Genomic DNA, 861 nt, shown 5'->3' with positions numbered 1-861 from the left:
TGTGATTTATTGTAGAGACAAGGTCTCACCAAGTTGCCCAGGCTGGTCTCAAACCCCCAGGTTCAGGTAATCCTCTTGCTTTGGCCTCCCAAAGTGCTGGGATTATAGACTGAGTCACCATGCCTGGCCACCCAGCTAGTTTTAAAATTTTTGTTTTGTATCAATGAGGTCTCACTATATTACCCATGCTGGAGACTCAGTATTTAAAATGAGAATAAAACTTTTCTTTAAAAATTCTCAGCCAACCTTAACTTCAACATTTGGAATGTTGGAAAGTTTATAAGAAAAAAAAAAGAATAAATGCATCACTTATTATTTACTTGAATTACTGAAATATTTTCAAGAACCTTGTATCTCGAAGTCATGGTAATATTAGAAAATGCGAGGCACAGGGCTTTCTTTGTGTCTTGAGCACACCAGATCCAGAATTCCAAAGCCATGAACTGCTTTTAGATCCCTCAGCTCTTTTACGATAAAGAAGCAATATTTTTTTGTTTGTTTGTTTGTCTTTGAGTCAGGATCTCTGTCACCCAGGCTGCATGGAGTGCAGTGGCACAATCAGGTTCACTAAAGCCTCAACCTCCTAGGCTCAGAAGATTCTTCCACCTCAGCCTCCCAAGTAGCTGCACATACTTCGCCTGGCTAATTTTTTTATTTTTTGTAGAGACCAGGTCTTACTATGCTGCCTGAGCAAGTCTTGAACTCCTGGGCTCAAGCGATCCTTCTGCCTTGGCCTCTTAAAGTTCTGGGATTACATACAGGAGCCACCATGCCTAGCAAGAAGCAGTATTTAAATCTACTAAAGTACAGTAAAATGGTTAGCGACTTAGGCAAATTATTATGTATTGCTTGCCAGCACAG

The sequence above is a fragment of the Carlito syrichta genome, unplaced genomic scaffold (genome assembly GCF_000164805.1).
Source record: "Carlito syrichta isolate Samal-C Ts95f unplaced genomic scaffold, Tarsius_syrichta-2.0.1 Scaffold315401, whole genome shotgun sequence".
NCBI classification, from domain to species: Eukaryota; Metazoa; Chordata; class Mammalia; order Primates; family Tarsiidae; genus Carlito; species Carlito syrichta.
Note: the sequence above shows the minus strand (reverse complement) of the source record.